This window comes from Cryptomeria japonica, chromosome 11 (assembly GCF_030272615.1).
Source record: "Cryptomeria japonica chromosome 11, Sugi_1.0, whole genome shotgun sequence".
NCBI classification, from domain to species: Eukaryota; Viridiplantae; Streptophyta; class Pinopsida; order Cupressales; family Cupressaceae; genus Cryptomeria; species Cryptomeria japonica.
Genome location: NC_081415.1, coordinates 481,189,254 through 481,202,697, shown reverse-complemented (window position 1 = coordinate 481,202,697; position 13,444 = coordinate 481,189,254).

Genomic DNA, 13,444 nt, shown 5'->3' with positions numbered 1-13,444 from the left:
AAATTTATAATCCTACTTCAGTGTCGTTGTAATTGTCACACCCATGTAAGTTTCATTACTTATGAGTCAATGCAAGGACAAAATAAAATATGCCTAGCAATATATCAAAAAATCAAGGCAAAAAGGTAAAAGAAAATAAATATCAGTCAATGCATTGCATATCAAAAGCTTCGTTATGGGAACATGTGAGTAACTCCATCAAGACTATAGACATCTACTAGCAATGGAGAAATATTCGAGAGATTATAGTGATAACCTTGTCGAGGCTATATATGTCTGCTGGCAGTGAGGCTCTATCTAGGATGCTTTTGGAGTCAAGATAACTCATCTAGCTAGTCATGTAGGATTCTCAGGGTCACCAAACGTCATAAGAGTTGGAAAAAATTCAAAGGCACACACATAGGTAATTGTAGACCAAAGTCTCAAAAGTCAGTGGAGGACTTTTCCACATCTCCATTTGTAAATCATAGTCACCTAGTGTGCTAGTTTGAGTAGTCTAAAGGTTGTTGAGAATGAAATGGGTCCTTATCTTTGAAATGTCCCACAACCCCAGATTTATCAGTGAATAACAAAATGACCATGTCACGCAAGTGTGTCCTTGTTCACATAAAATAAGGCATTTCTTGTATCATCTGCTTTGCGTTATTTATAACATTCATACTATGGTAGTCATTGTCATGTAGACATAGGCATATTTCTTCAGTTATATTGCCCGAGTTTGCAAACTAGGGGCAAGTCTTGAAAAAAAACCTAAAAAATTTTAAAAGCTAAAAAAATCCTAAAATTTTAAAAAACCTTGAAAAAATCCTAAATATCTTAAAAAGTCCTGAAAAAACCCCAAACATCGTAAAATGTCCTGAGAAAATTTCAGAGAAAAAACATTCAAATAAGATCCTGAAAAAAAGTCTAAACATAGAAAAGAACAAAAATCCAAAATGTAGAAAAACACCAAAAAATCAAAAACATTGAAAAAATACAAAAAATACAAAAACATCGGAAAAACACCAAAAAAAAAAAGATTGGAAAAACAAAAAAAAATCCAAAAACATCGAAAAACAAAGAAAATCCAAAACCATTAAAAAAGATGTAATGCCCGCCAAAATACCCTAGAGAAAATAAAGCATACTAGCATACTAATGGAGATAAAAATAAAAAATAAAAAAAATTAGTAACATCCAATGCAACACATATCAACAACTATGCAATATAGATTAATCATCCCTTACACATAATCTGTATGAACATAATACATATCACATACACTCAACCAATTATGCAATCAAAATTAAACATAACAAACCATTAATACCATCTTCCTAGGGTATCTCTGTTGGCATTTTTGATGATGATGTTGTGATTGTCATTGACGGACACACACTTGCTTTGAGATCACTTTTTGTATGTATGAGTTATGCTCAACCGGTATTTGTTCCAACTGGTATTATATATTATAGTCTTTAGACTATCGGTGTTTTGCAGAAAGTGTTTACCGATCTCAAGCAGTATGAATACCCATGCTGGTATGAAGACTCAAGCGGTTTGAGGATCCCAAAGAGGTACGAAGGAACAAAGCGGTTGTTATCATTTTTCCCAGTCTTCATTTTGACAAACCGGTAATTGGTAAAATGTGTGTGTAGATGTATAAAAATGACCATATTCCTAAATGAATATTTTATGTTCATTTCTCTATTTAATTAAATTTAATTTAATTAAATTTAATTTAATTAAATTACTTGCATTCCTCTATTTAATTAAGTAAATTATTCAATTTATTTAGTTAAATTCATAAGACCCCTTTCGCATCATTTAATTGAATAAATCAATATATTTAATTAAACCCCTTTCTAGATACTTTTAATTAAATTTACATTTAATTAATAGTCCGCCCCAAATTGAATAAATCTAATTTATTCAATTTCCCAACTTGCAACCAAATTGAAATAAAGCAATTTATTTTAATAAATTCTATTTTCCCCACCCACTTGCAAAATCCTACACCTCCCACTTGCATCCTAACCCTCTTTCTAACCTCTTCTAGATTCTTCTAATCCTGATTATTTAACCCAAACCCATCCATTATCCCTTTTCCCTAAATTTGAGGAGGTCACTTCTCAAATTTGGAGTAAAGTCTTCAAAATGCATTAAAGCCTTTATCCATTCAACGAGCTAACTTGTTGAATACCCCCAAATTTGGAAGGACTCTTACAAATTTGTCCCCAAAGTCTTCATAACCATTAATGGTTAACTCAACCCTCTTACATGGTTAAAGAATTTCCATAAACTCAACCTCCATGTAACCCAAGGGTCTCATCAAGCATTTATTGCTTTGACCATGGTTATCCTTAAACCTTTGCACAAGAGTTAATCCTTTGGGTAAAAGCTTTATCCAATGGATAACCCTAACTTAACCTTAACCCTTAACCCCTAGGGTAACCATGAGGTCTTCTCAAGCATTTAATGCTTCTTACATCTCCTCTCAACCAACCTTATGTTGACAATTGTCACCAGTTCATTGGTGCCAATTGCAAACATGGATTCCCAACTTTCAAACTTAGCCCTTGATTAATTCTTTCAATCCTGGCCATCCATTGCCCTATTTTTGCTATAAATAGAGCTCTCATTCCTCCATTTTCATCATCCAAGTCTTTAGCATCACACTTATACTCAAATCCATTCAAGCTTTCATATTTCATATATGCTCATCATTTAGCCTCTCTTTTAAATAGGAATTGTAAATATGCAAATTTAGAGTATGTTCCTTATCATTTAGCTTAAATCATAAACTAATATAGTATGCTAGGATAGTCTTGTTTACTAACCTTGTCATCTTATAGCTAGTTTATTGCATTTGTAGCATCATGCATAGCTTAGGATGCATCTCATATTAAAATCAACAAAAGCATCCCTCGTTCTTGCATTTGTCATCCCTAAACCATTTTGCTCAGTGATCTGAGAGCAAAAACATTTGGTTTGAGGGACTGTACAAGATAGAGAACCATGGAACCAACCTTGGGAAGCTGAGCCATACTTCATGACTCCATAGCTTGCATCAAGAAGTCTTGTGGGTGTGTGAGCAAGACTCCCTAGAGCTCCGTTTTTCACATTTTGAGTTCTATCGACCCATTTTTCCCACATACATTTCTGGCGCCCACCGTGGGGCATTACCTCATATATCAAATCAGTTTTTAAATTTAACCACTTTTGTAGGTCCGCAGGAAACAAGAATCAATGCATGGGAAGCAGTCCCTAGCGCATCTGGTCAGCAACCTAGCGCATCTGACTTACTATTCAGTGTGTTGGGTCCATCATCTAGTGCGTAGAGTCTTTTCCTTAGTGCATCATAATACTAACCTTTTCCTGTAGGTCTCGACGTGGGAGAAAAATAGAGCAGTGCTTCCGTAACACAGAGTAGCACATCCCGAAAATAGTGTAGCGCATCACTGATTTCTTTTAGCACATCACTGTTATTTTGTAGCATGTACAGTTTGTTCTGTAGTGCATCATAGATAGACAAAAATCAAAAAATTAAAATCTGTAACCGGGGGTAAAAATTAGACTTGTTGAAGTCCACCAGTCATCTAACATTTTTTGCTTGCTCTTTTGTAGGATTCTAACAATTTTTTTGCAGATAGGAGCTTAGTCTTAAGATTATTAAGATAGCTAGAATTTTCACTAACTTAGTTAAGTTAGTTTAAAAATCTGAAGTTCTTTTATTCTTAAAATTGAACTCACTTTTTTGGGCTATAAAAAGAACCACAAATCAGAAAATTTCTTAGGAGAAAAACTTTATTTTTGGGCTTTAAAAAGAACAATACAAACCTTCCTTCTTGCAAAAGTAGCTTTAAAAATAACCTCACCATCCTTTGGTGTATAAAAGGATTCATTTCAAATTTTTGCAAAGGAAAGAACCACACTTAAGAAGTTTTCTGTTACAATCAAAAGAGGGAAGTTATTCCCCTTTTTGCCGGTTTCCTTTTGTTATCCAAAGTCGAAGTTTTGCTTTGTTGACTCGATTGTTTTCCTAGATTAAATAATCATTGATTTGGGGAAATAAAATAAACACCATGCTTTTTGGAGAAACATCTCCAAATAAAAGTTAGCAAATCATTTGTCTTGAAGGCTAAAAAGAAAAATTGTTTGTCTTGTCTCGAAAGTGGAAGGTATATGCTCTCCCCTTAACTGGGTGATCAAAAAGCCAAACCACTCTTAAGCTTTCTGTACTTCAAATCATTATACAACCTTTCGCAGGTCTGCCTTCCCGAAGAGTTGGAATCAACTCTTAAAGCCATTTATGGCTGGTGTGAAGGGAATGACCTAAGTGGGAAATGAATTTGACGCCAAGTATTTCAACCCACTATAATCAAAAGTGGAAAGTGATGAAAGTCCTTTTCAATGGTTGCACGTAGCGATTAGCCTTCCCCCAGTATCCTTGAGATACGTAAAGCCTTTGTTCTAAAGGTTGGGAAGCCTCCTGAGGGAGTTTATCACTGATGGCCGAATAGGAAGCCTGATTACGAACCATAGAAATAGAAGCCTTGAGCCGAGTTAGTAACCAGACATTTATAACATCATAGTGCAAGGGTGGGGAAGAATCTGCCTCCAAGATCACTCACCATATATTTCCCAAGATAACTACTCAATTGTGAAGCAATTCACTTTGAGTTAATTTCTGGCAAAAGGCAAAAAAATGAGCACCCTCTAGGGGGTGACACGGCTATTTGAGCTGACGGAGTATCGAGACTAGTGGGCTATGATGTTATTTATGACCTTTGAATAAAGAGTCTTCTTGAAGTGTATTTTTTTTGTATCCAAACCTGTTAAAACATTGGGGATTTGAACACATCCTCGCAGAACATACACTTTTTGTTAGATTAAGCAAAATGGTTGTCTTTTTTGTGCTGTGCTTGCATTTACTACTTCAAAAAATCATCCATCAAGACTGAAAAACTCACAACAAAAATCCAAAAATTGCCAAAAACCAACCAAAGGAAAATATCAGGGCAGTCTAGCGCGTGAGAGAAACTTCTTAACATGTAAAGTACATTTGTTAGCACATCAGAACATCAAATTAGCATGTCCGGTTAAAGCAGTAGCATTTATCCAAAATTTCAAAATAGTGTTAAATAGTTAGCGCATCCAAAAAATAGCCTAGTGCGTTGAAGCATCAACTTAGTGGGTAGGGTTTAACAGTTAGCGCGTAGAAAACCCATATTAGCGCATAACTTTTCAAGCCAGATAGAAAACAAATTTTAAACAGTCAAAAACTTTAGCGTGTGGCTGGGAGCAGCCTAGCATGTGTGGTCTTTTATTTAGTGCGTGAAGTAATTTTGGTAGCGCATTTTGTCTCTGTTTTAGCGCATGCCCAAACCCAGAAAAACAGGGGGCAAAACAGTAAGGAATTTTGAAAATTTCAAAAACATCTTTGGAAGCCTCTTTTCATTAGCATCATTTTTCATCAAAAACAGAGTAGCGAAAACAGAGCTTTAAGATCTATTTCTTGAGCAAAATTTGTGTCAAACAAAGTTGTAAAAATCCAAAACTGATCGCACGATAAAACATATCTATCCTATCAAAATCTAGAAACGTCATCACAAGTAACAAAGGGATCCTTTATCATCTCACGGATTTCATCTCAAAAACACTTTTTTAAAACCTCAAGTTGTCAAATCAAGTTTCCATATCAGGAGACTTTATCCATATCATTTGACACGCTTTGTTGCGAAGGGGCATCTAAACCTTCACTTTGATAAAGTAAAACTTGAGTTTTCAAAACAAGATCAACTGAATCCAAAACAAATCAAAGGAAACCATTGATCACTTATGCATGACTAATCCCCATATTCTAAGAAGAAAGAATATTTATCGTAACACCACATTGAAGAAACAACAACCAAGTTTTTCTAAATTTATCAAAAGAAACAAGTTTTTATACATCAATCGTCAACTCTTCAAATCTCATTGAACATTCCTTCATCACGTTAAACTTTATATCCAAAACAAATCCAATGAAGTTGACAAAGAGCCTTTGAAAACTAGGGCATATTGTCAAAAATCAGCACTTAATCAAATCATAAACTGTGGAGGAAAGATCAATCCGGCATTCTTGCCCAGCGAGTGCATCACTTACAACACACCCTGACCTAAACCACCAACCCCTGAGAAACATATCAAAGAGGATTTTGTCCCTTTCATCACAAAAAGTTTCTACTAAAATGCTTGTTACTCGCTCTCAAAACAAACAAAGCAAGGCACAAGCAGAATCTAGTATGAATCGAAGATTATCAAATCCTTTTGAAGGTCCACACCTAGAGGATACTGAAATTTCTAAAGAACTTCTTCAGGAATGTCAAGAAAGTTCTTCATTCCAAAAGCTTGTAAAAAGGCTCATGGAAAATGACAAGGAAAAATACTTGCTCATGCTCACAAGCAAAGGAGTCAAACTCCCTGAAGACCTTGATGCAGATGTGTTTAGAATGAGACCTCAACATTACGAATATCAAGAACAACAATAGGAAGGGGAAACACACGACCCTGAACAAGATATCCCTGAGCAAAACATACCAGAACAACATACACCAAGACAGAACATCCCCAAGCCAAACATACCGTTCCATACACCGTTTCAACCCCGGATCAATACAAGGGAATAACTCTTCCCTCAGAAAAACAATACACCTTTGGTTGCCCTTACTCAACAAATGCAAGACATGCAACAAGGCACGACGGTGTAGTACTCATTAAACAAAATTTGTCCTTATCCTTTTGATAGAAGATTGCACATGATCCCTTTTCCTCCAAACTCAGACGTACCTAAATTTGACAAATATGATGGAAAACGTGATCCCCATGATCATGTCAGAGAATTTTGTACCATGAGTCTTGAATTTTCTCATGATGACACCTATCTGATGAGGTTGTTCCCCAGAAGCTTGGGAGGACAAACAATGGAATGGTTATCCAAAATTACACCTCCTGTCAGATCATTTGATGAATTGGTTAACAAGTTCATAACACAATATTCCTATAACATTCAACATGCTATAACCATGCTAGACGTCTGCAACACCAAATGGAAAAACAATGAAACATTCATGATATTCCTTCAATGCTAGCGACGTATGGTTTCACAATATCCTCGAGACATTCCTGAAAAGGAGAAAATGGAAATTTTCATTGACAACTTGAATGGTGAGATGAGTTACAAGCTCAAGCTCCAATGCATACCATCTTTTGCTAAATTGATTGAAAATGGCATTCAAGTAGAAGAAGTGTGTGTCAAAAAGGGAATGCTCAAATTCTTCAAAGAAGGAACAAATTCATCAAACTACAATAAACAAAACAATAGCAACTTAGACAAGTCTCGATTCTGGACTCGAAACAAAAATGAAGGCAAAAATGAATCGCATGATCCAAAATCTAAGCAACCAGTGCTCGCATTATCAGGAAATCCTCAAGCTACAAAGAATCCTAAAGGTGCTAATCCAAACGCTAACACATACACACCAAATACCAATCAAGGTCAACCAAATGCAAACAACACCAATGATACTCAAAACAAAACCACGAATCAAGGGCCTAGTAACAATTCATGCGACAGCACTAACAATTTCCAAAAACGTGCCTTCACACCATTGGGAAAATCACTAGAGTCAGCATTCAGAGAGCTCCTGACAAACAAGATTCTCTCTTTGCCTGCAATCAGCAACTATGAACCCCAAATCAAACCACCTTGGTGGAATGACTCACACTATTGTGATTTTCATCGTAACAAAGGTCATTGAATGAACAATTGCATGAGATTGAAAAACATTGTTCAGGATATGATTGATCGAGGTGATTTAACGGTAGATGGTCTCAAAACAAATGGTGACCACAGAGCCTTTAAAAATCCTCTTCCAAACTACAACAAAGATGGAGCTTCAACCTCAAACGATACACGTGGATCTCATATCAACCACATCTACAATAACACCATCAATCACATATCAGTTGAAGACCATCATGTGAATGTCATCACAATCCGAGACCAACATGATCATGAATCTGTCAATGTAACAAACAAAACTCAGAAATATGTCTTGAAGGGACATACATCACCTACAACCACTACACCAAAAATCCAATATGATTTAGTTAGCCAACTAAGCAAAACTCCTGCTCAAATATCTATACTAGAATTGTTGAAACTGTCGCCAAAACACAAAGACATATTGGAACAAGTGCTATTGGAAACCAATATATCTCAAGATCTGGATGCGGACAGATTTCAAGCCATGGTCGCTCATATGACAGGGCCTCATAATCTCACCTTCTCAGAGCATGATAATACTTCCTTAAGTCATCCACATAACACTCCCCTCCATATTGAAGTCATCGTTTATAAAGACTGAGTAAAAAGAGTATTGATAGATGGAGGAGCTGGACTTAATATATGTACCTTAAAACTTATCCATGCATTAGGCTTCTTAGAGGAGTCTATTGATCCACGTAAAAAGATTACCATAAAGGCATATGATGATGTTTAAAGGTCATCTAAAGGAACCGTGATGTTACCCATTCAAGTTGGACTAGTGCAAAAGGATACTATGTGTCAGGTCTTAGACATAGACCTCACCTACAATATTTTATTAGGTCGACCCTAGATATATGAAATGCAAGCAGTGCCTTCTATGTATCACTAGTGTGTCAAATTTCCCTATAACAGACAAGAGAGGTCTCTATATCTGCTGATCAGAATCCATTTCAACATTGTAATGCAATGGGGGCAGCCCAGGATAGTTTGGTTCCCCATAATAGGGAAAAACAGAGATCCTCAACATCAGATCTATAGAAGGCAAAGTCTGAATCATTACCTGGAGATTTCAAGCAGAAAATGCAAATCAGAGAACAAGGTATGGGAGAATACTCTTTGGAACCCATGTGTTTGGCCAAATTACCAACATCACCCAGATCTCATGGATTACCCACTACATCAACACATCAGGTAACTCAGCCCATCACCAAATTTGATGGTACCTTCATCCAACTAGGCACTCTAGCACATGAATCAGAAGATAAGGACATTCTTAGTTGGTTATACAAAGATGAGGAAGAAGATAATAGAGTAGCTGCTCTGGATATAGTTCTACCAACACACCTATATGGAAAGGGCTACTTAATCATGTAGCAAATGGGATATGATGGTAAAGAACCTATTGGAAAATGCAAAGAAGGAGTCATTGAACCTATAGATCTTCCTTCATAGCCCAGTAGAGACAAAATAGGATTGGGTTGTAAACTCACTTTCCTATTAAAAAAGACACCACGCATAACTCCAAAACCTCAATGGAAAGCAAAGAAGAAGTACAAAGTAGAATCCTGGTAGGAAGCACTATTTGAGTCAGCAGAAACAATCTACAAGGCATGTGAACATCAAGAACAAAAACAACATCAGGAAAAGCTTCTCAGTCACAAGAAGGCCATATTTACAGTAGTAGCTCATATTCAAACACCAATATCTCAAAAAACAATAGAATATCTCCTGGTACCATTATTCCTCCCCAAGGAGGCACAGTATATGAGCAAATACAAAAAGTCAAAGGAGGATTTGACACTGAATCAACAAAAACTATCAAATTGGTATCTATCATCAAAGATCTATTTTCACCCTACAACATACCTGTTTACAACACTGATAGAATCTGGGATGATGCCTCAGAGACTGATTCCAATGAATATGAATTGGGTAGCTACTCAAATGCTATTGGAGATATCACTAACAATACTGGCTCCATATCCCTTTCCCAAGGAGAGCATAATGCAGAAGATAGACCTCTTGAATTTGGACTGCAAAATATCTATGATGCCAAGGAAAGCGAATAGAAACATTATGAACAAGTCTATACAAAAGATGATACCATCAAAGACCTCAATGAAATCCTTGACTTCTTTGAAACCAAGACCAATCATGATGAAACCTCTGTCTTGACACTTACAATAGCAGAACTTGATCCACCGAATGATTCCTTGCCACTTGTCTTTCCTGGCCTCATTGACTGGGACAAACCCGAAATACATGATATACCGATTTTCCCAGACGATGAGTCTATTATCCACTACCTATGTACCGTTAACCCAGAAACAGGCTCTACTAGTGAACAAAGTAGCGATGTCTACAAACCAGGGAGTGCCAAGTCTCTCAGTCACAAAAATGAACCAAATAAAAGATCTGATGCTGAAAACCAGTCAATGGCAGCTCTAGATCACAAAAAAGTAAAAATAAAGGACGCATCTGAGGGTGAAAACCTTTTTAATGCACCTAAGGATGGGAGACTTGACACTCTTCCTAAACATTTTCATGAGTGATCACCTACATTGATTGAGCCCACTCAATCAATCAACATTGGTACTACAGAAGCCGTAAAAAACATACACCTAGCAGAATCTCTAACAAAGGAGGAAAGATCGGCATTTCTCATCTTTTTTAAATAAAAGCAAATTAACTTTGCTTGGTCATATGCAGATATGCCCAGAATTGATCCACACTTAATCATGCATCACCTGTCCATCTCTCCAGGAGTTAAGCCAGTCAAGTAAAAACTACGAAAGATGAATCCACAGGTGGCACTCATGGTCAAGGCTGAATTAAAGAAACTATTAGATGTTGGATTCATTCGACCCATCGACTATGCAGAATGGATCTCCAACATAGTGCCAGTATCAAAACCAGATGGCAGTATCAGGATCTACACTGATTTTAGAGATGTCAACAAAGCCTATCCAAAGGACGACTTTCCTCTACCCAGTATCGACATAATTGTAGACCTCACAGCAGGCCATGCAATGCTCTCACTAATGGATGGTTTTTCAGGCTATAATCAAATAAAAATAGCCCCAGAGGATCAAGATAAAATAGCATTCACCTATCCTTAGGGAATGTACTGTTGGAATGTTATGCCTTTTGGCTTAAAGAATGCAGAAGCTACTTATAAATGAGCAATGATAACAATCTTTCATGACATGATGCATACCTTCATGGAAGACTATGTGGATGATTTACTAGCTAAATCCTTCACCAGAGCAGAACACCTCAGCATCTTGACAAAGATCTTTGACGGATTGGAGAAATTCCAAGTCAGGCTCAACCCTAAGAAGTGTGTCTTTGGGGTTACATCAAGAAAGTTACTAGGCTACATCGTCGTAGCTAAAGGTATTGAAGTGGATCCAGCAAAGGTACAAGCCATTATGGAGATGCCACTACCAAAGAATATCAATCACCTTAGATCTCCACAAGGATGACTCCAATCAATCAGGCGATTCATTGCTCAACTGGCTGATAAAAGTCTACCATTCAATCATTTACTCCATAAAAATGTACCTTTCTGATGGGAGGCCAAGTGTGCAGAATCTTTTTATCAAATCAAACAGTATCTGATGAACCCACTAGTTCTAGTACCACCGGTAGTAGGAAAGCCCCTTATTCTATATATTTCAACAACAGATATATCACTGGGGGCACTGTTGGCACAAGAAGATCAACAAGGAAAGGAACGAGCCATATACTACATCAACAGGACATTGAATGGCTATGAAATCAACTATACATTCATCAAGAAGGCTTGTCTAATAGTAGTCTTCGCATCTCAAAAGTTCTGACATTATATGCTAGCACACACAATTAAGCTAGTAGCAAAAATTGATCCTCTCAAATATCTACTCAGCAAGGCAACTCTTACTGACTAGTTGGCTAAATGGGTCATGATTCTCAGCGAATTGGACATCCAATACACAGAAAGAAGAGCCATCAAAGGAAAAGTAATTGTAGATCAACTAGCTAAAGCACCGCTACCAGGAAAACAAACTATGGAGATTGAATTTTTGGACAGAAACGTTCTTACTATTTCTACCAGACAATGGACCCTATACTTTGACGGATCCTACACACAACATGGTTCAGGTGCTGGCATTCTATTCATCACTCCTAAAGGGCATACCATACCAAGATCATATCGGCTTATGTTCCCATGCATAAATAATGTGGCTGAATATGAGGCATTGGTTATAGGCATCAAAATGGTTGTAGAATGGAAAATCACAGAGTTATGGTCTATGGAGATTCACAATAGTCATCAATCAAATCAACAATAACTATCAGACAAAGGATGACAAGCTACTACCCTACAAGTGAATGGTGGATGACTTCAAACAGTATTTTGTATACATCACCTTCGAGCAAATACCAAGGTTGAACAACAAAGCAGCTGATGCCATGGCTACTATCGCTTCATTACTACAAATTCCAAAACAACAGAGTCGTTATGAGTTTCTGGTAGAGCAACTGTTCTCCCCGGCCGATGACCACTCTGAATCCCATGTTGTCTATGCCTTAACCAGTTTGGATTCTCCATTGTATGGACTGATATATGATTATCTAAAGAACAACATCCTACCCATTGACCAATCTCATAACCAAAAATGTAATTTTATCCCACAAGCCACCCGTTATACCCTTACTGCTGATACTTTGTACCGTCGAGGTCTAGATGGTACTCTTCTTCGTTGCCTTGATCGGAATGAATCTGATTCTGCTTTACATGAAATTCATGAAGGTATTTGTGGCACACATTCAAGTGGGACTACTCTTGCTAAAAAGATTCTAAGAATGGGATACTACTGGCCTACAATGGAAAAAGATTCTTACCACTTCGCCAAGAAATGTCCTAAGTGCCAGATCCATGGCAATCTGATACATGCACTAGCACAGGAACTGCAGCCATTTACAACATCCTGGCCCTTTTGTCAGTGGGGACTAGACTTGGTCAGCAAAATTCATCCTTCATCTTCAAATGGACACAAGTTCATTATAACTGCCACAGAATACTTTACCAAGTGGATAGAAGCAATCCCCGTGACCATAGTAACAGGAAAATAGATTGTGTCTTTTATCCTAAACTATTTGATCTGTAGATATGGTATTCCAAGTTCCATCATCGCCGATAATGGATGACCATTCAAAAACCAAGATGTCTGAGAACTATGTGAACAATTCAAAATACAACATCAGTTCTCTACACCATACTACCCCCAGGGGAATGGTCAGGCTGAAGCATCCAACAAAATAATACTAAAAATCCTCAAGAAAATAGTAAATGATGCAAGCAAAGATTGGCATATACAACTCAATCCAGCACTTTGGGCATACAAAACTAGCATCCATACACCTACAGGAGCAACACCTTTCTCATTCATCTATGGATCAGAAGCTATTTTACCGTTGGAGGTAGAAATTCCATCTCTTAGAGTCTCTCTAAAAGGCTTAATTCCAGACGAAGAGTATCGAGTCAACCAACTGCAAGAACTGGAACTATTAGATGAAAGACGTCAGCATGCTTACACTCATCTCAAAGCATATCAGCAACGCATGTGCAGAAGCTACAATCACAAGGTCATCCCTTGCAACTTCAAA